This window comes from Ovis canadensis, chromosome X, assembly GCF_042477335.2.
Source record: "Ovis canadensis isolate MfBH-ARS-UI-01 breed Bighorn chromosome X, ARS-UI_OviCan_v2, whole genome shotgun sequence".
Taxonomy (NCBI): domain Eukaryota; kingdom Metazoa; phylum Chordata; class Mammalia; order Artiodactyla; family Bovidae; genus Ovis; species Ovis canadensis.
Window position 1 is genome coordinate 86,688,739 of NC_091727.1, and position 25,236 is coordinate 86,713,974.

At 49.8% G+C, this 25,236-nt stretch overlaps 1 protein-coding gene across 3 annotated transcripts in view; it reads right to left on the minus strand.

The window, feature by feature from the left end:
• MAMLD1 (mastermind like domain containing 1) overlaps window positions 1-23,002 on the minus strand; it is a 116,813-nt gene extending 93,811 nt beyond the window's left edge. The window contains exon 1 of one of the 3 annotated variants that reach the window (XM_070290599.1): window positions 22,625-23,002. The gene's annotated coding sequence lies outside the window, so the exon portion shown is untranslated. Of the gene's footprint in view, window positions 1-21,969; window positions 22,235-22,624 lie in introns of those variants that run through there. The other 2 variants (XM_070290600.1, XM_070290598.1) reach the window with 2 other exon arrangements.
• Window positions 23,003-25,236: the final 2,234 nt, after the last annotated feature.

Genomic DNA, 25,236 nt, shown 5'->3' on the forward strand with positions numbered 1-25,236 from the left:
GCTTCAGTTAGGTCTATACCATTTCTGTCCTTTATCAAGCCCATCTTTGCATGAAATGTTCCCTTGGTATCTCTAATTTTCTTGAAGAGATCTCTAGTCTTCCCAATTCTGTTGTTTTCCTCTATTTCTTTGCATTGATCACTGAGGAAGGCTTTCTTATCTCTCCTTGCTATGCTTTGGAACTCTGCATTCAGATGCTTATATCTTTCCTTTTCTCCTTTGCTTTTTGCTTCTTTTCATTTCACAGTTATTTGTAAGGCCTCCCCAGACAATCATTTTGCTTTTTTGCATTTCTTTTCCATGGGGATGGTCTTGATCCCTGTCTCCTGTACAATGTCATGAACCTCCATTCATAGTTCATCAGGCACTCTATCTATCAGATCTAGGCCCTTAAACCTATTTCTCACTTCCACTGTATAATCATAAGGGATTTGATTTAGGTCATACCTGAATGGTCTAGTGGTTTTCCCTACTTTTTTCAATTTAAGTCTGAATTTGGCAATAAGGATTTCATGATCTGAGCCACAGTCAGCTTCATTCATAATAATAGTCAAAAAGTGGCAACAACCCATATTTCAATCAATTGGTGAATGATACAACAGAATATGATTTGGCAATAAAAAGAAATGAAGTACTAAAACATGGATGAAACTTGAAAATACTATAGTAAAGCAAAGAAGTGCAGTCACAAAAGGCTGCCTATGTATGGCTCAAATTATAGGAATGTACAGAACAGGCAGATCCATAGACACCTAAACCAGACTACTGGCTGCTAGGGGTGGAAGGTGAGGAGAAGGGGAATGGCTGCTACTGGTGATGTGATTTCCTTTGGGGGTAACAAAAATGTTCCAAAATTAGGTAGTGGTGATGGCTGCATGACTCTGTGAATATACTACAAAGCACTTAATTAACACTTTAAATGAATTTTATGGTATGTGAACTATATAAAGCTGTGTTCAAAAAACACAATACTATTTACAATTGATTTAAAGAAAATGTGAAGTAAATCTAAGAAAATGTGCATAGAATCTGTGTTGAGAATATTACAAACTGCTTATACAAGAACGATTTAAACAAAAGAGGTGCACTGTATTTATTGATTAGACTCAACATAGTAAATATTTCCATTTCCTCGAATTGATCTGTGTTTTTAATGCAATTCCCATCAAAATCTCAGCAATATTTTTCTTGTAGCCAAGACAAGCTTATTCTAAAATTTGTATGGAAAGGTTCAGGTCCCAGAATAAAATGATTTTGAAAGACATAATATATGATAGGAGAAGGCACTGTTGTTCAGTCACTGTGTCTGACTCTTTGTGACCCCATGTACTGCAGCACGCCAGGCTTCCCTGTCCTTCACCAACTCCCAGAGTTTGCTCAAACTCATGTCCATTGAGTCAGTGATGCCATACAATCATCTCATCCTATGTCGTCCCCTTCTCCGCCTGCCCTCATTCTTTCCCAGCATCAAGGTCTTTTCCAATAAGAAAAGGGTCTTTTCTTTGCATCTGGTGACCAAAGTATTGGAGCTTCAGCTTCAGCATCAGTCTTTCCAATGCACATTCAGGACTGATTTCCTTTAGGATGGACTGGCTGGATCTCCTTGCAGTCCAAGGGACTCTCAAGAGTCTTCTCCAACACCACAGTTCAAAAGCATCAATTCTTCAGTGCTCAGCTTTCTTTATAGTCCAACTCTCACATTCATACATGACTACTGGAAAAACCATAGCTTTGACTATATGAAACTTTGTCAGTAAAGTGATGTCTCTGCTTTTTAATACACTATGTTTGTCATAGCTATTTTCCCAAGGAACAAGTGTCTTAATTTCATGGCTGCAGTCACTGTCTGCACTGATTTTGGAGACCAAGAAAATGAAATCTGACACTGTTTCCACATTTTCCCCATCTACTTTGCCATGAAGTGATAGGACTGGATACCATGATGTTCATTTTCTGAATGTTGAGTTTTAAGTCAGTTTTTTTCACTATCCTCTTTCACTTTCATCAAGAGGCTCTTTAGTTCCTCTTCATTTTTGGCCATTAAAGTGGTATCATCTGCATGTCTGAGTTTACTGATATTTCTCCTGGCAGTCTTGATACCAGCTTGTGATTCATCAGCCTGGCATTTCCCATGATGTACTCTGCATTTAAGTTAAATAAAAAGGGTGACAATATGCAGCCTTGACATACTCCTTTTCCAATTTTGAACCAGTCTGTTGTTCCATGTCTGGTTCTAACTGTTGCTTCTTGTCCTGCATACAGGTTTCTCAGGAGGCAGGTAATATGGTCTGGTATTCCCATCTCATTAAGAATATTCCAGTTTGTTGTGATCCACACAATCAAAGGTTTTAGCATACTCAGTGGAACAGAAATGTATGTTTTTCTGGAATTCCCTTGTTTTTTCTATGACCCAGTGTAGGTTGGTTCCTCTGCCTTTTCTAAATCTAGCTTGTACATCTGGAAGTTCTGAGTTCGCATATTGCTGAAGCCTAGCTTGAAGGATTTCGAGTATAATCTTGCTGGCATGTGAAATGAGTGCAATTGTACGGTAATTTGAACATTCTTTGGCATTGCTTTTCTTTGGAATTTGAATGAAAACTAACCTTTTCCAGTCCTGTAGCCACTGCTGAGTTTTCACTGCACATGGTATCAATATTTATTATGTAAAAAACATTAATCAGAACTGTGTGGAATTGGCAGAAGAATAGACACACAGATCAATGGAGCAGAAATAGACCCACATAAATGTGCTGCATTAATTTCTGACAAAGATGCAAAAGCAACTCAATAGAGGGACAACCTTCTCAACAAATGGTGCTGGAGCAATTGGCCATTGATATGCCAAAAAAAAAAAAAAGATGAATCTTGATTTATATAACTCACACTTTAAACTGAGAAAGCAGAGACATCACTTTGCTGACAAATGTCCATATAGCCCCACTATGGTTTTTCCAGTAGTCATGTACAGAGGTGAGAGTTGTGCCATAAAGAAGGCTGAGTGCCAAAGAACTGATGCTTTCAAACTGTGGTGCTGGAGAAAACGCTTGAGAGTCCCTTGGACCACAAGGAGATCAAGCCAGTCAATCCTAAAGGAAATCAGCCCTGAATATTTATTGGAAGGACTGACGTTGAAGCTGAAGCTCCAATACTTTGGCCACCTGATGCGATGAACGGACTGATTAGAAAAGACCCTGATGCTGGGAGAGACTGAAGGCAGGAGGAGAAGGGGATAACAAAGGATGAGATGGTTGAATGGCATCACAGGCTCAATGGATATGAGTTTGAGCAAGCTCCAGGGAGATGAAGGACAGGGAGGCCTAGCATGCTGCTGTCTATGGGGTCGTAGAGTCAGACACGACTGAGCAACTAAACAACACAATATCAGCTTCCTGATTTTGATCAACATTTTATTCTTATGCAAGAGAATGTCTTTATTCTTAAGCAATACACATTCAAGTATTTTGAGATAAAAGCACGTTGTGCCTGCAATTTATTTTCACACGATTTAGAAAAAGAAATGTGTCTGTGTGCATGTGTAAAGGGGGGAGTATATAAAACCAAATAAATGTGGTAAAATGCTAGTATCTGTGGAATTGAGAAGGTATGCAGAAATTATTTGTATTTTCCTGAAAACTTGGCTTGAAATCTGAATTTATGTCAAGCTAAAAATTAAATTTAGAAAGCTTAGAAGTGATCAGTTAACCCAGTGCAGAGCAGGTGTAGATAGAAGCCTGAGGGCCAACTGTTGGAAGCACTCACAGTTTACACATGGGTTTATAAGAGGCAGTGGGACAGGTGTCACACACATTTGGAGAATACTAACTATTGTTTTGATAAATTTCAAAACAAAACCGGAGCCGCCTTCTCAACAAACAACCTGTTGCAAACACCCCTCAGCGTGGCTCAGCGTGGCAGACACTGGCTGGTCTGCTGAACTCCTTGCAGGTCTGCACTCAGAACCTGGCCCACAAGACAGAAAAACTGAGAATAGGAGGGCTCCTTTCAGGTAGAGCCAGTTTGCAGAATGGATGGATGGGTGGGTGGATGGATGGATGGATGGACAGTAGATATGAGAGTTTAGATATAAAAGGCTACTAAATACTCTTGCTAAAAAAATATATATCAATTAGTGATGATTAGCAGTATTAGTTATTATAAATAATTTCAGCCAAGAGAGCAAAGAAAGCACTTTATAAAGTACAGTTCATCAGAGACCTGCTAAAAGGGGAACGTTTAACTTGAATAGTCTAGTTGTGTTTTCCAATATGGTAGCCACTAACCATATGTGGCTACTGAGCAGTTGCAATGTGGTTAGTCTGAATTGAGATGCACTATAGATGCAAACTATACACTGTAATGTGAAGAAATAGAATCATAAACCAAAAACTGTGTTTAATATCTCAATAATTTTTTATACTGATTACATGCTGAAATCATAATTTTAGATTTGTCATTGTTGTTTAGTCGCTCAGTCGTGTTCAACTCTTTCTGACCCCATGGACTGTAGCCCACCAGGCTCTTCTGTCCACGGGATTCTCCAGGCAAGAATACTGGAGTGGGTTTCTATTTCCTTCTCAAGGGGATCTTCCCAAATCAGGGATCAAACCCGTGTCTCCCATATTGCAGGTGAATTCTTTACCACTGAGCCATGCAGGAGGAAACCGCCATAAGTTTAGATAGATTAGGTTAAATAAAATATATTTTTCAAATTAGTTTCATCTGTTTCTTTTTTACTTTTTTAATGTGGCCACTAGGAAAATGTTAATCTGTATGCATGGCTCGTGTTTACGACTTGCATTATATTTCTCGTAGGCATAACTGGCCTAGGTAATAAATAGTTTTGCAAGTTTTTGCTCAAATCTTACCTTCTCAGCAAGGTCCTTCCTGCCTACCGTATTTAAAAGTGTACCCTTGACGTAAGAAGACTTATACACTGAGAACTACAGAACATTGATAAATGAAACTGAAAATGATTCAAAGAAATGGAAATATATCCCATCCTCTTAGACTGGAATAATTAATATTGTTAAACTGGCCATACTATTGAAAGCAGTCTACAGAGTTAATACAATCCCTATCAAATTAACCATGAGCTTTCTCACAGAACTGGAACAAATGATCCTAAAACTTCTATGGAACTGAAAAAGACCCAGAATTGCCAAAGAAATCTTAAAAAGAACAAAACTGGAGGCATAAACCTCCCAGATTTCAGACAATACTACAAAGCTACAGTAATCAAAAGAGTGTGGTACTGGCACAAAAACAGACATCAATGGAACAGACTGGAGCCCAGAAACAAACCCACACACAGAGAAAAGACAGTCTCTTCAGCAAGTGGTGTTGGGAAAGCAGGACAGCTACATGTAAACTAATGAAGTTAGAACATACCCTTATACCATACACAGAAACAAACTCAAAATGACATGACACCATAAAACTCTTAGAAGGGAACATAGGAAGAATACTCTTTGACATAAATCACAGCAATATGTTTTGGATCTGTCTCCTACAGTAATGGAAATAAAAGCAATAATACAAATGGGACCTGATTAAACTTAAAAACTTTTGCATGGCAAAGGAAACTACAAACAAAATTGGAATCAGAGAAAATATTTGCAAGCAATGTGACCAAAAAGAGATTAATGTCCAAAATATTCAAACAGCTCAATATCAAAAAAATTTTAAAAACTCAATCAAAAATGGGAAGAAGACATTTCTCCAAAGAAGACATACCAGTGGCAAACAAGCACATGAAAAGATGCTCAGTATCACTAATTATTCAGTTCAGTTCAGTTGCTCAGTCATGTCCTAGATAAATGCAAATCAAAACTACAATGAGGTATCACTTCACAGTGGCTAGAATGGTCATCATCAAAAGTTTACAAATAATAAATGCTGGAGAGGGTGTGGAGAAAAGGGAACCCTCCTACATTGTTGGTGGGAATGTAAATTGGTGCAGCCACTGTGGAGAAGTATGGAGGTTCATTAAAAAACTAAAAATAGAGTTGCCATATGATCCAGCAATATCACTCCTAGGAATACATCTGGAAAAGATGAAAACTCTAATTTGAAAAGATACATGCACTCCAATGTTCACAGCAACACTGTTTATAATACCCAAGACATGGAAACAACCTAAGTGTCTATCTACAGATGAACGAATAAAGCAGATGTAGTGTATATACACAAAGGAATACTACTCAGCCGTTTAAGAAAGAATGAAATATTGGTATTTGCAGCAACATGGATGGACCTAGAGATTATCATACTAAGTGAAGTCAGACAGAGAAAGACAAATATCGTATGTTATTACACATGTGAAATCTAGGAAAATGATACACATGAACTTTGGAAAGCAGCAACAGACCCACAGACACAGAAACAATCTTATGGTTACTAAAGGGGAAAAGGGTCTGAGAGGGATAAATTAGGAGTATGTGGTTAGCAGATACAAACATATATACAGAATAGACAGACAACAAGGTCCTACTGTATAGCACAGGGAATGTTCAGTATCATGTAATAAACTACAATGGAAAAGAATCTGAAAAGAACAGTTGCTATACACCAGAAACTAACACAACATTGTAAATCAACTGTACTTGATAAAAATAAAGTACCTACTCAAGAGAAAACAAAAGTGCACCCTTGCCTAACATCCCCCAACTCCCTTCCCTGATTCATTTTGCTTCAAGATACATCACTTCAAACATATTATAGGTTTTACATATTAATCTTGCTGTTATTTGCCTCCCCCACTAGACTATCGTCCATGAGGGTTTTTTTCTGTTTTGGTCACTCTTATATCCCTGACACGTCATTAATTGGCATAAGCTCTTTCACCATGAGTATTTAGTAGCCTTTTACGTCTTAACTCTCATGTATCTGCTTATTCTACCTTCCATCCATCTGTCCACCCATTCATTCATCCCCATCCATCCATTTTCCAACAGTGCCTGGCACAAAATAGACACATACACACAAAATCTTTGCTGAATCAGCTTTTCAAAATGATTTCTGAACAGTTCCTGAACTGACCACCATCCAAGTTCCAGTTTCATCCTGACCCCACATTTCCTGTTGTTCAAGGGGGAAAAGAGAGGCAGCCTGATTATCCCTGTCCTCAACCCCGAGAGGGTCCACAGGAGAGAGAAGGGTCTTAGGCACTGCCCTCTTTTCCCACCTCCCTTTCTGCTTTGATTTCAAGGCCAATGCTCTTAAATCTGTGTGAGGAGGAGGGAATAGATACATTTTTCCAAACGGCAGACAGCCTTCAGGAACCATGTGGGCAGAGAAGCACATATACTTTAAAGTGCTAGAGTGATTTTCATCTTTTTTTTTTAGACTTGATGTCCCCCTTCCTCTTTCAGACAATTACTGAAATTAACCACTAGAAAAGATTAAAAGGTCATATAATCCACTAGTCAAATCACATTCTCTAAATAGAACAATCCAAACCAATAAAAAGAAAAATCTCAGACAGCCCACCATCCCTCTAGGCCAGCCCCTCACTATAGTGAAGGGGCCTACAGGGCCCAGAGAGGGGAAGGGACTTATCCAAGGCCACACAGTGAGGCAGCAGAGCTGAGCCGGGCATCCAGGCTGCCTCCCTCTCAGACCAGGATCTCTCCAACTCTACATCCCCATAGTAGTCCTGTCCCAGGCCAGAGGAGGTGGTGGCCAGGCCCAGAGAAGAGGTGGTTGGTTGGGCCGGAACCAAGAGGAACAGTCCTAGAGCTGCTGACCCTGTTGGGACAAGCTGGGTGGAGTTTGTAAGAACCCCATGAACTACAGGTGGCCAATACATTTATATAGTTAGAAAACCAACAAACAAGCAAACCTGGTAAGTACAAACTGGTGCAAAAGCTGCTCTTAGACAAGACAAACTGTTAGTCACTGCAAAAATCGGGGCTGGGGTAGGGCTGGAGGCGTGGTTCTTTTTGTTTTTTTCTCATAATGAAAATTAGAAAATATGAAGTCAAACCCAAAGCATCTTACATGTTTAAATTAAAATCATTTAAAATAATAAGGTCCCAAGGACAACCCTGCCCCCATTATTAAAAAAAAATCTGATTTACTTAAAATTAGGCCATCAAAAGTATTTAGCTGTGAACAACTCAGGTTCTGGGGACAGAAATGGGGGCAAAAATCCCTTTTTGATAAGCTACTATTTGATGGTTAGAAATGAAAATCTCTCAGTCCTCTATTCTACTGACTACAGGCCCACCCCAGCTGGAAGCCTGGGTGCTTCTTCTGTAAGGGTGTGTGACCTATGGGGTGGGGCAAAAAGCCCCCAGGTGGGCTGAGAGCAGGAATGCCTGAGTCCAGGATCAGCTCAGCTCCTTGTGGCTTGCTGGGGGATCCGGCCCCAGCATCCTCATGTGTAAAAGCAGGGGTCTCTAAGGGAATTCATGCTTTCCCCATTCTTTGGAAGTGAAAGCCACTCAGTCATGTCCCACTGTTTGCAACCCCATGGACTATACAGTCCATGGAATTCTCCAGGCGAGAATACTGGAGAGGGTAGCCTTTCCCTTCTCCAGGGGATCTTCCCAACCCAGAGATCGAACCCAGTTCTCACGTATTTCAGGCTGTTTCCTTACCAGCTGAGCCGCAAGGGAAACCCCAAAATACTGGAGTGGGCAGCCTATCCCTTCTCCAGGGGATCTTCCCAAACCAGGAATTGAACTGGGGTCTCCTGTATTGCAGGCAGATTCTTTACCAACTGAGCTGTCAGGGAAGCCCATGCTTTGGCCCTATATAAATCCATATCCACTTTTTGTTTTTACCCAAACTTCTGCAAGTCTTCTCTTCTCCGTAACAGTCACAGTCTCCACCTACCAAACTAAAATGAAACCCCCACGCTTTCAAGCCTCAGTTCAGTTCAGTTCAGTTGCTCAGTCGTGTCCGACTCTTTGCGACCTCATGAATCGCAGCACGCCAGGCCTCCCTGTCCGTCACCAACTCCCGGAGTTCACTCAAACTCATGTCCATCGAGTCAGTGATGCCATCCAGCCATCTCATCCTCTGTCGTCCCCTTCTCCTCCTGCCCCCAGTCCCTCCCAGCATCAGAGTCTTTTCCAATGAGTCAACCCTTTGAATGAGGTGGCCAAAGTACTGGAGTTTCAGCTTTAGCATCATTCCTTTCAAGGAAATCCCAGGGCTAATCTCCTTCAGAACGGATTGGTTGGATCTCCTTGCAGACCAAGGGACTCTCAAGAGTCTTCTCCAACACCACAGCTCAAAAGCATCAATTCTTTGGCGCTCGGCCTTCTTCACAGTCCAATTCTCACATCCATACATGACCACTGGAAAAACCATAGCCTTGACTAGACGGACCTTAGTTGGCAAAGTAATGTCTCTGCTTTTGAATATGCTATCTAGGTTGGTCATAACTTTTCTTCCAAGGAATAAGCATCTTTTAATTTCATGGCTGCAATCACCATCTGCAGTGATTTTGGAGCCCCCCAAAATAAAGTCTGACACTGTTTCCACTGTTTCTGCATCTATTTCCCATGAAGTGATGGGACAGGTCATTTCAAAAACAAATTATGATTTCTGCTTTTCAAATATTGTAATTAAAGTGTTAGTTGCTCAGTCATGTCTGACTTTTTGTGACCTACATGGACTATAGCTCACCTGGCTTCTCTGTCCATGGGGATTCTCTAGGCAAGAATACTAGAGTGGGTAGCCATTCCTTTCTCCAGGGGATTTTCTAACCTAAAGATTGAACCCGGGTCTCCTGCACTGCAGGCAGATTCTTTATTACTGAGCCACCAGGGAAGCCTGGCAACTCAGAGAAGCATGAAATGGCAGAGGGGATGGGCAGAGCATTCAGATTCCCCTCATCAATCCCTTCACTGTACAGATTGGGAAACTGAGGCTTCTAGTGGACTTGGAACACAAGTTGGCCAACCCCTAGGTGAATATTCTTCCCACTGTGGAACTAGACTCAGAAATTTGGTTGCAAACAGGGAATTTGCCAAAGGGCAAACACAAACTGCCATACTTTCTGATTGAAGAAGCACTGCTGTTTCAGTTGATGATGTGATGATGTCTGAAATTACCAGGTGGCATCTGCTTCTCTGGTGGCTCAGTTGGTAAAGAATCTGCCTGTAATGCAGGAGACCTGGATTCAATACTTGGATCAGGAAGATCCCCTGGAGAAGGGAATGGCTACCCACTCCAGTATTCTTGCCTGGAGAATCCTATGGACTGAGGAATCTGGTGGGCTATAGTCCATAGGGTCCCAAAGAGACACGACTGAACGACTAACACTTTCAGTATCTTTCACCGTTCAGCTATCTGCTTTCCAAGAGCCTGTACTCCAGATAAGTAATGACGCTAAGGCCAAGACATTTCAGCAAAGGATGGGGTGCGGTTACCACACCACATGATAAGCCGGTATTGAGCATCCATGTTCATCATCCTCTCCACTGAGCCAGCCTGGGGAATCAGCTAGTTCAACTAAAGAAAGAAAGGGTGTGGGAACACCTCAGTTTGTCTGCAATCCACTCCAAAGCCAACCAGCACTGCTCTTTATAAAGGACAGGGAAAGCCCAAGCTCCTTCGCAGATCCCATCTGCTAATTTCCATGGCAGGCAGAGGCGGAGAATCCTCCACAGCGCTGGGCCAGGGACACACCCCCTGGCCCCACTCCAGAGCCAAAGAGGGCTGGGCAAGCAGGACCCTTAACCAGGCATGGCCTTGGGAACTGTCTAAATCCCAAGACACATGTGCCCTATCCCTCCCAAGCCAGACTCTTTTATGCTAACTTGCCTGCGTGTAAATTACACGACCTCAAAGGAAAGGATGAAAGGACACTCATGTCGAAAGAGACCTGCTTTTCTTTAATTTCTTGGGCCAAATGGGAAGGCAAAATGAAGAGTAACCAGTCAGCAACCTGAGAGTGTGCCCACACCTGCTGTTTGTAAGAGCATCTTACCAACACCATCTTGCTGGAATCTGCCATGATACCATTAAGCTAGATAGAGCTGGCCTTCTCATATACCTATCTGACAAATAAAGACACTGAGGGCAGCTTCATGAACTTGAACAAATCCCACAGGTGGTCAACACCCGGCACCAATAGCAAAACTCACTGTTCTTCCCACCACAGCACAGGAGCAGCTGCTGCTGCTAAGTTGCTTCAGTCGTGTCCAACTCTGCCACCCCATAGACGGCAGCCCACCAGGCTCCCCCGTCCCTGGGATTCTCCAGGCAAGAACACTGGAGTGAGCTGCCATTTCCTTCTCCAGTGCACGAAAGTGAAAAGTGAAAGTGAAGTCGCTCAGTTGCGTCTGACTTTTTGCGACCCCATGGACTGCAGCCTACCAGGCTCCTCTGCCCATGGGATTTTCCAGGCAAGAGTACTGGAGTGGGTTGCCATTGCCTTCTCTGCCACACCACAGGATTTCTGCCCAAATAGTAACCAGCAATGGTGCCACACTGAAGCATTCTTAACCCATCTCAAAGGACCCCTGAGGGAGCTATGAATGGACTTCCGGAAAGGTATACGAGCCCCTGAAATTAGACACACCATTGCATTTAATTCTCAAAGAAGTCCATGAGCCACACAAGGCAAAGAGCTGACCCTGCTCTAAAGAGACAGGAATCATTTTAGGTATGAACTGGGGCTCAAGAATACACAGAAGAACTGTACAAAAAAGATCTTCACGACCAAGATAATCACGATGGTGTGATCACTCACCTAGAGCCAGACATCCTGGAATGTGAAGTCAAGTGGGCCTTGGGAAGTATCACTACAAACAAAGCTAGTGGAGCAGATGGAATTTCAGTTGAGCTATTTCAAATCCTGAAAGATGATCCTGTGAAAGTGCTGCACTCAATATGCCAGCAAATCTGGAAAATTCAGCAGTGGCCACAGGACTGGAAAAGGTCAGTTTTCATTCCAGTCCCAAAGAAAGGCAATGCCAAAGAATGCTCAAACTACTGCACAATTGCACTCATCTCACACGCTAGCAAAGTAGTGCTCAAAATTCTCCAAGCCAGGCTTCAGCAATACATGAATCGTGAACTTCCAGATGTTCAAGCTGGTTTTAGAAAAGGCAGAGGAACAAGAGATCAAATTGGCAACATCTGCTGGATCATTAAAAAAGCAAGAGGGTTCCAGAAAAACATCTATTTCTGCTTTATTGACTATGCCAAAGCCTTTGACTGTGTGGATCACAGTAAACTGTGGAAAATTCTTCAAGAGATGGGAATACCAGACCACCTGACCTGCCTCTTGAGAAACCTGTATGCAGCTCAGGAAGCAACAGTTAGAACTGGACATGGAACAACAGACTGGTTCCAAATAGGAAAAGGAGTACGTCAAGGCTGTATATTGTCACCCTGCTTATTTAACTTCTGTGCAGAGTACATCATGAGAAACGCTGGGCTGGAAGAAGTACAAGCTGGAATCAAGATTGCTGGGAGAAATATCAATAAAGTCAGATATGCAGACAACACCACCCTTATGGCAGAAAGTGAAGAAGAACTAAAGAGCCTCTTGATGAAAGTGAAAGAGGAGAGTGAAAAGTTGGCTTAAAGCTCAACATTCAAAAACTAAGATTATGGCATCTGGTTCCATCATTTCATGGGAAATAGATGGGGAAACAGTGGAAACACTGGCAGACTTTATTTTTTGGGGTTCCAAAATCACTGCAGATGTTGACTCCAGCTATGAAATTAAAAGATGCTTACTCCTTGGAAGGAAAGTTATGACCAACCTAGACAGCATATTAAAAAGCAGAGACATTACTTTGCCAACAAAGGTCTGTCTAGCCAAGGCTATGGTGTTTCCAGTGGTCATGTATGGATGTGAGAGTTGGACTGTGAAGAAAGCTGAGCGCTGAATAATTGATGCTTTTGAACTGTGGTGTTGGAGAAGACTCTTGAGAGTCCCTTGGACTGCAAGGAGATCCAACCAGTCCATCCTAAAGGAGATCCATCCTGGGTGTTCATTGGAAGGACTTATGTTGAAGGTGAAACTCCAATACTTTGGCTACCTGATACAAAGAGCTGACTCATTTGAAAAGACCTTGATGCTGGGAAAGATTGAAGGCAGGAGGAGAAGGGGATGACAGCGGATGAGATGGTTGGATGGCATCACCGACTCAATGGACATGAGTTTGGGTAAACTCCAGGAGCTGGTGATGGACAGGGAGGCCTGGCATGCTGCCGTCCATGGGGTGGCAAACAGTTGGACACAAATGAGTGACTGAACTGAACTGAACTGAACTGGGGATCAAGAGAACAGCCAGGGTTGGCTTCTATGAAATCAAGCTCAGAAGAGTCTTGGCAGCCAGGTGGTCCTGGCCATGTTCCAGTCTCAAGGACAGAACAAGCTTTATGTGGGCAGGATGCCATGGGGCTGGGGAGGGGTTCCCCAAAAAGGGCTTTCTAACTGTTGAACCCCTCCTACCTGCACCCTGAAGAGCACATGCTCACCAAGGAATGACAACCCTTACATCCCATAATTCCAAGAAGAGGTTCCAGATTCTCCCTAGTAAAGAAATCACAGGGCTCAGTAGTCAAGAAATCACCTGCAATGCAAGAGACGCAGGAAACATGGGTTTGATCCCTGACTCTGGAAGATCCCCTGGAGCAGGAAATGGCACCCCACTCCAGCGTTCTTGCCTGGAGAATCCTATGGACAGAGAAGCCTGGTGGGCTACAGTTTATAGAGTCACAAAGAACTGGACATGACTGAAGCGATTTAGCACACACACAAGGGAATCAAATGAAGGCACAGAGGGTGAGGACGGTGCCTTTTCAGGTAAGGGCGAATGGGCAGATCTAGGATGCAGAAAGGGAAAAATTGGGGGACTGAACCCAAACTAGTGTGCTTAGAATTTTGCAAAGGGCCAACCCAAAGGCGCGACTGAAAAGGCCAGGCAGGCTGTCCTCAGCCCCGGTGGAGCAAGGGTTTCAGACCTAGCCCTGTCTGTCTGGGTCCTGCCTTTCAGAGGACGGACTGAGGATACTAAGAGAGGCAATGCCAGCTTCTAGTTCTCGACTTCTGGGTCAAAGCATGTTCTAAAAGGCAAAGGGGCCTTCCCTTTTGGGGAGGAAATGAACAGGGATCATGCTTCTCAGCTCCTGAGACAAGAGTGTGTGTGTGTGTGTGTGTGTGTGTGTGCGCGCGTGCGTGTGTGTGTACAAGTTCAGCTCTGCATGACTTCCCCGGGCAGGCAGGGAGGTGAGGCCCCACAACCAGCTCATGTGTCCAGATGCGAAGGACTCCTGTCTGAGAAGCCAGACTTCCCAGCCACCCTGGGGTGGGGAAGTGGTCTCTTAGTATTAGCCTGCTGCTGCTGTTTGGGGATAAAGAGACCTGCAGGGCTGCCCGGGGGCTGCTGCTCTGGTGGGAGGGGCAAATGGAGGGGGAAGGAGAGTCGCCTGCATGGAGCATCCCTGTAGCTTAATCCTGCAATTTCACTGTCACTGAACTCTGAACGGGTTCTGCCTTGGGAGCAGGCCCTTGGGAGGCTCCAATTCGATAATGGCCTCACCTCTGCTGAGGAACCAGACCTCACCACCTGCCCTATTAGCAGACAGGATGGGATCCCAGGCTACCCTCCTGTGCAGGGCATTAGTCATGCGCCAAAGGCAACATACAGGCCATAAGTCGGAGCACTGGCTGCCCCACTGGGATTAGTGCAGTGACACTCTCCATATTTTCAGGGGTCATTTTGAGGGCTGTGGCTGCGAGGACCACAATAATATCATAACATATAACCATAATGCTCTGTACCCCATCACTGGCAGATCGCTAGAAACAACCAGACTATTCACTTTCATTCGAATGTCAGCACCATTATTTTAACACCAAGTGTGCCTGATTTGACTCCATATCCCTCCACATGGATGTGAGAGTGGTGGCAAAATGAAATGGCATACTTCTTTGAGCTTTTGTTACAACATGTTCATGTTGCAAACTGTGAAGAAAATGTAGTAATTAGAGGTTAAATTAATCCTTGACAGACAAGCAGCTTAGAAACGCCCTCCTCCCCAAACCCAGCATAAAGCACACCAGTCTTTCAGAATTAGACACGCAAAGCATGTGACGTTGGCAACCGCACTGAAACTACTGTCCCACTTAAAATTCCAAAGTCGGCGTTGCAACCTCCAGGGGCAGATCTTACACACTGAGATCTCATTAAGAACAAAACCCAAACAACCCCTGCCACTGCCAACAAAGCCCACCCAGCCAAGCCCTCCGAGGGGCTGGTGGCCCCACACTCCATCAGCAACTTGAAAACAAGATATGACACACGCCTTTTGGAGGCACCACAGCCTTGGCCCTGTCTGATCCTTCACTTATAACCTCCGATTTCAGCTGGAAGAGAAAAGCCCTGTGACTCTACAGAAGAGGAAGGGGGGGCCCAAAGAGGAGGCCCAACTTCCCTGAGGCGGCACAGTGAAGGGAGCCCTAAGGAAAAAGAAGTCCAGTCTCCCATTTGCAGGTAAGTACCAAGTTTGGAATGCCTGCTTAGCACGCATGGGACTTTCCTCTTCCAGCCTGAACATTCTGTAAGCATCTGAGTGTGCAGGTGCATTAGTTCACCAGTGCCAGTTCTCTGCAGGAACTGGGGTCAACTGGCCAGGGTGTCTCCAAAAAGGAAGGTAAGGCTGGATCCTGTCCTCTGTGCCATTTGTGTGACTTGGGGGGTGGGGTTCAGGTTCAAACACTGGCAAAATGGAAAAGCACTGTTAAGGATGGGGAAGAGGGCTCGGGACAGCTGGACAGAGGACTTGAGATTGTCTGAAGCATTCAGCGTGACAACTTAGAGCTGTCATCAGGCCTTTAGTTCCAAAAGGCCCAAACTTCCTCTCCAGAGATGGAAGAAGGCACAAGCCGGGTTCACCGGGTCCTTCCAAGGCAGATGTCATTCTGCAGCTCAGGCCCTGCAGCCTTCAGGGGCCTCCTCTAGAAGCAGCAGAAACCAAGTCCAGATCCTCCCAAGGCAGACAAGAGGAAGAAGCGCAGAGTGGAAGCTCACGCTCAGCTTATCCTCCTCTGGGCCTTGTGGAACAATTCTCAGTCTTAGGAAAGCAACATTTCCCAGTTAACAGGTAACTTACTGGGCAGAGCAAGCAGCAGGGCACCCTGGAAGGGGAAGGTGGTCGGGATGCCCTATCGAAGCTGGGGTTGGGCTGTGTGCCCAGGGGCATGGTGTGGGTCAGAGGGCAGCCAGGGCAGGACTTAAGCCCTGTCCCTGGAAGGCTTCACTCTGGGGAGCCCACAGTCAGCAAAGCCCCCCACTATACCTCACCCCACAGTGACAAATCTGATTGCTTTGGGAATTATGAAGAAGTCAGATGAAATTGGGGAGCTTCTGTGAATGGGGAGAAAGAAGAAAGCAATGAGTGGGAGAGGAAGGGAATCCAACTGTCTTTTTTTCTTTTCCTATCCCCTCCCCTTGCAGAAAATGCTCCTGGTGCTTCAGCTGCCAGGCTGGTCTATTGAGAGCAGGAACCCGTGGGACTATGCACTGAAATCCTGGCAGGTAAATAGTGTAACACAAGCCAAGCCCCTCATCTCCTCAGGGATCCCCCCCACTAACTGCCCAAGGGCTCACCGGAGCCCGATGTTCTTCCTCTGCGACACTTGCAGATGAAATTATGACACAGTGATGACAGAAACAAGTAATAAGCACTGCCATAAAACCCAGTCAGGTTCGTACAGATTAATGAAGTTTCTCGCCTCAAAGTCCGGAAGACAGTTCAGGACTCAGTGTCTGCAAAATCAGACTGTTCCCACTGAGCTTGGTGATGCTGCTTTCCTGCCATACAGTTGACTGCTGCTGCCTAGGTTACCCCAGTGGCTGGCGTTCTGAGAGGTGTATGATGGGAATTGGTTTATTGTGCTGATCCATAGTAAGTGACTCCTGTTCCCCTATCATTTATCTCCCTCCCCAACCACATCTGGGTCGGTCTATTCACGCTCTCAGCATTCTATCTGCTCCAACAAACACTCAGCCTTTTCTGCTTGGATAAGGAGATTTTTTAGTTACATCCATTATATGTGTATCAACATTTATGGCAGCAAAATAATTGCCAGAGAGCTCAGAGGACAAAAGGTCCTCCCTCATAATGTGATTGGTAAAGAAAAAGAAAAAAATCAATATTAACATCAAGCAGGACAGTGGCAGATTCTTACATGGCTGCTGTGTCCTCCAAGTTGGAATCTGATTTTTTAAAAAAACATCCAGCTGGACTAGGAAGCAGCGAGTTCAGAGCCCATACTCCAGTGGGACACATGTGTGGAGGGGGAAGGCCTTCTTGTCTTTGAAACCTTGACTGAGTAACTGCAAAGCACCAAATCTGTTCCATACTAGATGGGTCCTTTGGAGACATGCCAGTCTAATTTCAAAGAGCTTGAGTCCCTTTATCTGGAAACCAACCCAGTGATGAGGTGGCTGGCCGTCAGCAGGTCCTCAGACCACCAGATTAGGGGTACCAGACAGGAAGCCCTGCAGGTTGCTTTCTAGCCTCCAGCCTCCATGTTTCTGGGTTAGCAGTTCACATGGGTGAAGACTCAGAGAGGGAACACTTTTCACTTCTGTGTTGTTTGGATTGAGCTTCTGCCCTTTTTTCTTCCTCCCTCTTCTTGCTGCCCCTCAAAATCTCAGCTCCATTTCTTTACCTATCTAGCCCCTGCCCCCACCCCAATAGTACTTCAGTTCCCCAGAAAATGACTATTCCATTCACAAATCACAGAATGTTAGAGCTGGAAGGCAGCTGGACTCCAAGGTCATGGTGGGGGGAGGGAGACAAGGAGGGAGGATGGACTTGCCCAAGATCACTGTGCCAGTTAGTGGGGAGATTGTTCTAGAACACAAGTTTCCCAGCTCCTAGGCTAATGATCTCTCGAATGCCTCACTGCAGAAAAAAAAAAAATCAGAATCTTGGAAAAAGTTTATGGCAGATAGGAAACCCCTTTAAAGAAGGCGAGTGATTCTGCTGTCAGAAGAACCACTTGCCCAAGATCAATTTCTGCCCATTTCCAAAACTTAAACAGCAGTTGAGCTTCCTAGGGAGAATCTATTAATAGGCGTATTTTAAGCCTTTAGGTGATCCTCTTAAAAGGAAAAAAAAAAATGATATTAAATGTGCTGGCCAACCTTGACAAAATCCCTTTCCTTAGTGCAAAGAATCAACCACGGTAAATCTCTCACCTTAAGATGCAATGAGTGCATGGCCTCCGCCCCCACCCCAGCAACAGGCTATTTCCTAGTTGAGTTTAAAAATTCAATGACGTTCCTATTTCAACCCACACATCTGTGTGACTGTCAGCGTCAGTGGCAGGAAAACAGAAGTAACCCTTTGCTAATGATTTCCTAACATGGAATTTCCTCGTATCTCAAGTCTTTCTTTTTCCAATGCCAAACTGTTTTCTTTTTTTTCCCCCCTTTCTCAAACACATTGTACTGAAGAAAAACTGAAAATGGTCCCAGGCACAAGATGATGCTTTCTAAGGAAATCTTACAAGGAAAAGCTGAAGCTCTTTGTGATATTTTTAAGAGGTGGGGAGAGAATTGCTAGTTTTTCTAAAGCCAGTACCAACAAACCAGAGATTTCCTTCTGGGCATCTTGGAATCTCTCAGCCTGGCTCTCTTTCCCTTCTCCCGCCTCCTTCCCAAGTTCCACTTTGAGCAACATTCATACACCAGTGCTAAAGCTAACACGCTCAAGCAGAGGGGGCACGCGTGGGAGGAGGCCAAAGGCCCTCAGGGCCAGGTACGATCTTTGCAGAACTAACGAAGCACAAAGCAATATAGGCGCCCATGACGTTTCTCCTCTGGAGAATATCCTATTTAATATGCACATTGGGCACAGAGAGAAAAGAGGTCTGTTACTTTAAGGGGAAGTCGCTGATTAGCTGCTTGGGCTGGCAGCAAACAGCTGGTCTGTCCGGCAGGTTCAAGGCCATTTCAGCGTCTCTCTTATGGAGGCACCATATGTTCCATCTCGCACATCAGCAGCTTTATTTTCCAATGATCTTGTTCCAGAAGGGAAGCACAAAGGGAGAGGAGAAGGTAGACCCCGTGTTTACCCTTTGAGTACTTTGCTGTGGTTTTTAGATGCAATGGGGATGTGTATGTTTCGAAGGTGGGGATAGTTAACGCTTCTGCTTCTATTCCAAAGACCAGAGAACAAATGTCGGATCAACAGTTACGAATACCCTCCAGAGACTGGAAGAGAGTGCAGTAGGGGAAGGACACGTGAAAAGGCACACATACTACGTGGCCAGGAGATTAAAAGGGAAGATGGGGTGGAGGCGAGCAAAAGAGTTCTGGAGGAATCTGCTCAGGAGGACCGACCAGTTCGGGCCCCACCTACTTCTCCTGATTTGTCGATTTTTCTTATGGCCAGTATTCCCTTTCTGAACAAACTTCACAAGTAGACCCGCGGACCCGTCAGGGGGGCTGGGGCGGGGCCAGTCAGGCCGACAGGCTGGCTAAAGTTTACCGCAAACAGTATGTTTAACATTCCTCAGCGCAAAACCAACTTCCCGCAAGTTTGGGGGTGGGGTGGGGCAGGGCAGGTGTCAGGGGCCGGCTGAATCCTCACTCCAACTAATGCCGGGAACCCGTGGGTTCTTAACACCCTCAAGTGCCCGGCCTTGGATCCCTACTCAGGCGGCCTACTCTTAACAGTCCAGAGGTGCGCCCTCGTCCCCACTGCCGGCCCGGGCTGCACAAACCTCGCAGAGGAGGTGGCAGTCCCAACTCCCTCCCTTCATGCAAAGGGGCCGCGCGGAGCGTTTGAACCCCTGTGTAGGGGGCTGCGGGCGGCGGGAGGGCGCAGGAGGAGGGAGGGGTGCAGTAGCGGGGTGGCGAACGCCTCAGAGTTGCCACCATCGTCTCAGCCTTCGTCTCAGGCACCAGCAGGTGCGATAGCCACCCTGAGTCCTAACGGCGAGGGGCGCGGGCTGCAAAGAGAAACCGAGGCAAGGGCGCCCCCTATGCCTGGGACCGGCGAGTGCAGCGGCGAGCGGCGAGCGGCGAGCGGCGAGCTGCGTCCGCCCATCCTGCGGAGCGTGCGCCGCCTCTGGTCCCCGCGCCAGCCCGCTAGCCCAGCCGCCCGCCCAGCCGTCCTGGCGGCGGGGGGGCCCGGGTGTCCACGGCAGGACTGCCCGGCGCACTGCCGGCGCCAGGAGCCAGGGGCTCCCCACACCTTCCGAGATTCCTGTCGAGCGGCTTCGAGACCCAGCGCCCTCCCCCACCGCCTACACTTGCCCTCCTGTCCCAAGCAACTCGAAGCCACTGGGAGGCAGCCGCCTCCGCCCCTTGCCTCTGCGTCCCTTTTCCCTTCCCTCTCTCTAGCCTCCAGGGAAACAAAGGGGCTTTTTATAAAGCGAATTGGCGGCGGCGGCGACGGGGATGGTGGGGGGGAATCTATAAAGACAACAAGAGGCTGGGTGAGGGATGAAGCTGAGCGGCCTCCGGGAGCCCCAAGCGACCGTGGCGGCCAGGAAGCCCCAGCGGGAGCGCGGTCGACCCCCCTACCCCAGTCCGTGATCACTCAGGTGGGGGCCCGCACCCGCGGAAGGCTAGGCTGCCCCGTTGAGATGCTGCTTGCCGGCTCGCCGAAGCCTGGGAACCGGATCTCCCCGGCCGCGGGACCCAGGCTGGGCGGCGTGAGGCCCGCGGGTTCTCCCCTGGGAGACCCGGGCCCTCTGCTCTTCCCAGCTAACTCTTTCGAAATTGCTCAGGCTTGGGGAGAGTTTGCGTCTTTGTTCCAGCGAGGCAGCCTCTCGTACACCCGGCTCACTCGCCCTCACAAAGTCCCGGAGCTGGCCTTGGTCGGCTACCGGCAAATGGCACGTTCGCCGTGGGGACGGCGCCCTGGGGGGAATTCCTTCTGCTGCCGAACAACGACAAGCCACCCCAGCAAGTAAAGCCGCTTCTCTCCACGTCCCTGAGCCATCCTGTGCTCCTGCCCACGTACACACTCACACCTACAATCGGGGTGCCCCAAACGGCCGCACCCGGCTGCAGGGGCACGACGGGGCGAAACCCCGGCCCGAAGTGCGTCTGTTTGCTCAGGTTTCGACGACTTCAGGGCAGTTTTCTGCAATATAATCCTATTAGTGTCTGCTCAGTCCGCATTTAATTATGGATCAAAATCAGACGGTATGGCCAGCTCTCCAAGAGGCTTCCGACACGCTGCCTCGGGACGGAGCCTGGCCGAGCCAACTGGCCGTGAAAAGTATTTGGCGGCGCTCCGGGGGGCTTCCCGCCCGCCCTTGTTGGCGCTGGGTTGTGCCGCTGCTCCGAGGCCTGGGAGCTCGGGTCGCGGGGGCGCCGGGAGCTCCGGGCAGGAGCCCAGTCGGGGCTGCCTCCGGCCGCCAGCTCTGCTCGGGGCTGCTCTCCAGAGGAGAATTTGGCAGGGAAGGGAGCGAGAGGCGGCGGGCTCGGCGCGCGCACACTCCACACTCCCGTTCGGTGGCGGCAAACTGGCTACGGGTGGGGGTGGGGGGTGAATCCTGCGCCCAGCGCCCACTGTCGACTGGTCCAGGCTCTGGGAGCCAGGATGCGAAGGCAGCGTCGCCAGTGGCATCCGGGCAGCAAGCGGCTCCGGGTGCGCCGGGACCGAGCGGGAGCCTCCTGGTGGCCCAGCGCGGCTGGGGGAGCCCTCGTGGCCCGCGCCCCTCTGCCTTCCCTCCTCAGTGCTTGACTGCCCCTGCCCAATTCCAGACACCTGGCGAGCAATGGGGCAGGCACAGGCCACGGTTCCGGGCGATACGAGCTGCGCTCCGCTCGGCCCGGCCAGTTAGAGAAGCGGGCGACCACGCGCAGCGCCAGGTGGGCCGTGTGCTCGGAGCAAACTTCGGGGTCCCCCGGCCCTCAGTAACCCGGGGCCTGCGCTCCTCCGCGACGCAGGCCACAAGTGGGGGCCACAAGTGCAGCTCGGCGCCCCCAGAGCATTCGGACCTCCCGCGCCCGCCCTCAGCCTTACCGTGCTGCGGAGCTCCCGCGGCGGCGGCGGCGGCGGCGGGGGCAGTGCCCAAGGGGCAGGCTGCCGCCAGCGCGGGCAACCTGGCCTCCGGCGCCTGCCGAGCGGCCCGGCTGGGTGGCAGATCTCCCCCGGGTAGCGGCCGGTGCCCCCCGAGCCCGCCCGCCGCCAGCCGCTTCAGCTCGCGGCCAAGTTCATGCCGGCGGCGCTGCAGCGGCGGCCTCAGTCTGCTCGCTCCATTCCCACCGCCCGGCTCCGCGCCGCGCGCCCGGAAGGTGGAGTTTCGGGGGTTTAAGTTACTGATAGGCATTTCTCACTGCTGTGTCACTCGGGGAGGAGGAGACACGCACGCCGCACACTCACACACCCTCACACTCAAGGCGACGAGCGGCTCCGGCCTTAAAGGGGAAGCCGCGCTGCCCCGCCCGCGACCCCGCCGGACCGGGAGTCCTAAAACGCCAAGTTCCGGGCCCGCACCGGGCGGGGGGCAGCGGAAGGCGGCGACCGCCAGAGGGGCCTACCGGGCCGTCCGGCCACTCTTTGAAAAGGAAAGCGGCCGCAGGCTGGCCTCCCTGTGGTCGCCTCGCTTCTCCAGTCAACTCCAGCCAGGGCAGCCGGGCAGCAACGGGAGGCAAGGAAGGGGCACGGGGACACTCACCTCGGTGGCTCCGCACGCTGCAGGAGACGATCGGTGCCCTAGGCGGCAGGTGGCTTGCCTAGACGGTGCGCCGCTGGCCAGAGGCGACAGCGGAGTGACCGAGCGTCCCCGGGCACAAGCGGATGGAGCTGGCCGGAGGGCAGCAAGCGGGGCCCCGCGCGCGGCAGGTATACTTTCCGCTTCTGGGCTGAGCGAGCCGGTGGTGTGTGCCCTGGTAGGACGCAGAGCGAGCTGGGAGAGCGGGAGAACCAGCACTCACCAGCGACAGGGCCGGCGCGTGCCAGACCAACGGAGACCGCAGGAGGCAAGAGAGAGGGAGAGATCGAATCCCAGAGTGGCACTGGTGGAGAGGACGCCGGAGCGGGGGAAGTGAGACACAGTGCGGGGCGGAGGGGGGAGAGAGACAGTGGGGGCGGGGGTAAGAGAGACACGGGGGAGCGGAGGCAGAGAAAGACAGTGGGGGGCGGGGGGGTGAGAAGAGACAGTGGAGGCGGGGGGAAGAGGCACAGTGGGGGTGGGGGAGGAGAGACAGTGGGGGCCGGGGGGGAGAGAGAATAAGAACTGGCAGCTCCCTGGAGAACCCCTATTGTCACCCGGGACAGAGTAACAGCTTCAGGTAGCCAGTTTCACGCCCGTCCCCCTTTCCCTCCCCCGCAGAGACTGACCCGCAGCCGCGGCCCCGGCTTCCTCTCCCTAGCCCCGGGAGAGCGCTCACCTTCTTCGGGCCGCTGCCGGGCGGGGAACACAGGTCTCACGGCCGCCGCGTCGGCCCGCCGGCTCCCGCCCAGACGGCCAAGGTGTCCCGCGGTGACAGCCGTAGAGACCCGGGCTCTCAGGTGGCGACTACCGAACTGCACCCGCCCCCGCTCGTGGCCTAGAGGCGCCCCTCCCCCGGGGGCCCCCACCGCCCCCGCTCCCACCCGGGTGCGGACCCTGTCTCGGCCTCCCGCCGGCGTGCTCGGCGAGGAGCCCGGGCGCGCCAGCCAGTCTCCCGCCTCTCTGGCCCCGGGCCGGTGGAGCCCCCGCGGGAGCTGGGCTGGCCTGGCCTCGCGCCGCGCAGGGTTATCCTGGGGCAGACACCTGCGGCTTCTGCAGGAACACAGCTTCTTCGTGAACTGCCCGGCGGCGAGCCGGAGCGTGCCGCCCGCCCTCTACCCACCCCCTACCCTCCGGGCACCAAGGCCCGTGGCTCCCTTCCCCGTCTCCCCGGGGGGCTGGCCCGCGCCCCCCATCCGGAGTCCCCGTCTGGGCTGCGTCTCCTAACCTGAACTTCCCGAGTGGCGGCGGGGGCCGAGCCCAGCCCGTGGACGCCGCGTCTGGTCCGACAGCAGCAACGCCGAGTGCAGCCCCCGAGTGGCCTGCGGAGTCCCGCCTGCACCTCAGAGGAGCAACCTGTTAGCAGCACATCTGGTCACGACTCGGCCGAGTTGCGGGCCGGGAATAAAAGGGAGAGCCCGCCGCCCTTTCGGCCCCTCCTTCCCTCCACGCCCACGCCCTCGGTCCGAGGGAAGCGCCGAGCCCCCTCACAGGAGCGAACGAAGTCCTTTCGTGGGCTGCGTAGGTGTTCCCGAGCAGAGCACTGGCCTCGGAGCGTTTCCCGAAGTTTCCTGACGGAGGAGCCACGCCCGGGCCCCCGCCGCGGGCGCAGGTGTTGGACTCCTGCTCCTCCGTCCCGGTCCTGGGGCGAGTGCGGCCCAATGGGGGAGACGAAGGTGCGCGGCCCTGCCGGGCTGTTGGGAAGGAATCCACCTTGGCCGGGCCCCGCTGGGGCTTCCCTGGAGAGGGCCAGCGGCCAGGAGAACGTATCGCGCTCTGGTGATCGAAACGGATCGCAGTTCCTTACCTTCGGTCCCCACTAGGCCGCAGTTGGAGACCTGGGGCCCTAGCGGGTCGGAGTCCTGCGGGGACGGGGGTCATTCTAGACTCACCGCGTCCCCGTAAAGCGAGAGCAAGTTTGCATCTTGAAGGAAATTGGATTAAACAAAATGGAAGCAGGCATAACTGTTGTCTATTACCGAGTGTTGCCAGTGGTTTTAAAATTTGCTTCCCGCCCACCTCCAAGTGCACTGATCCTGGGGGTGGAAAACGGGGATCCGTTCTCAGGAGCCTTCCCTCCACCCTCGTGTCACTTCTCCACTTCCTCAGTGGACCAGGTGGTCCTCACTTCCCCACGGGACCTGGGAGTCAGGGAGATCCCAGGCGCACCCGTGCCAGAGGATCCACAGCCCACTTGGCACAAGGGCCTGGATGGCCACTAGACATCTCCAGCTCCACAAGGCGTGAGCCAAACTCCTGACCGTCCCTGAAACACACTTCTCCCATAGTCTGTTCACCTTAGTTCACCTCGGTTCCATCCTGCAAATTCCCTACAGTTTTCCTGGATTCCTTTCTTTCGCTCACACCCCACATCCAGAGAGGCAGCATCTTCAAAATGGTTCCATGCTCCCAGTTTTCTCCCTTCTGCCACTGCTACCCTCTGTGCCCAGCCACCAGCATCTCCCACCTGGATTATTGCAGTAGCCCCCTGAAAGATTGCCATTTCCTACCTCCCTCGTCCTCTTCTCCCCTGCCCCAGGAAGGTCTTCTGCAGCAGCTCCCGACTTCTCCCAACC